The sequence below is a fragment of the Mandrillus leucophaeus genome, unplaced genomic scaffold, assembly GCF_000951045.1.
Source record: "Mandrillus leucophaeus isolate KB7577 unplaced genomic scaffold, Mleu.le_1.0 Scaffold211, whole genome shotgun sequence".
Lineage (NCBI taxonomy): Eukaryota > Metazoa > Chordata > Mammalia > Primates > Cercopithecidae > Mandrillus > Mandrillus leucophaeus.
In genome coordinates, this window is record NW_012102155.1 from 3,755,676 (window position 1) to 3,756,558 (window position 883).

Below are 883 nucleotides of genomic sequence, written 5' to 3' on the forward strand. Positions count from 1 at the left end.
TTAGAATTGAATCCTACAAGTTGGTTCGAATCAGAATCCGATTCAAAAAAAAAAAAAAAAAAAAAAATAGCGCTTAGCAAAAGGTCCCCACGAACTGAGTCAAAGGACTGCAGAGGGCTGTGACAGTGCATTCTGCCTTAGGGATGGTATACAATTTAAACCATGTTGGCAGAAGAAAGCACAGCAACGCTTTGTAGAAAGCATTCTTTCTATTATAGAATCCATAACCACTCTGGTTAGCCACTGACAGCGGCGGTTAGCCACCGCGCCTCCTCTTACCCCCAAACTAATCTCGTTTCCTCTATGGGTGTAAAAGTGAAATAACCCACTTGCTCCCAATATTCCTTTCTATATCTCTACCCGAGCTCGCCTGCTGCTCGTAGAAACAAATATACTACATGTACGTTGTCCTAGGATGACACAACACCCTCACTACTCCAGAAGACGGATCATTTAACAAACGTCAGAAGAGCAGCCCCAACTGTACACAAACTTCGGGCGGAAAAGCAAGGCGCAGGCGCAGTAGCACATATTGTTACCCTATTTGCCCACTCCCTGCTCTTCCTCGCCTCAATTTCACTTCCGCTGCTGTGCGCATCTGCTTCCGGGGAATTGTAGGCCCTGCCCCTCCTCAGCTCTTACCCTCCTCTGCCGGAGGAGGGGGGGAGCCGAGGGGGTGGGGAAGAGTTCGTTGTTTGTTTACACGATGTGAGCGGAAAAAGAGACCAATAAAGTTTATTCTGGAAACAAAAGGAAAAAAAAACAGGGGCGACGGAGAAAGGAGTCGGGGGCGGGGGCGTGTGGCGGGGGCTAGCCAGGAGAGGGAGCGAGAAGGAGAAAGCGGCAGTTCCGGTGCCGGCGCTGCGGCCGCTGAGGTCTCGGG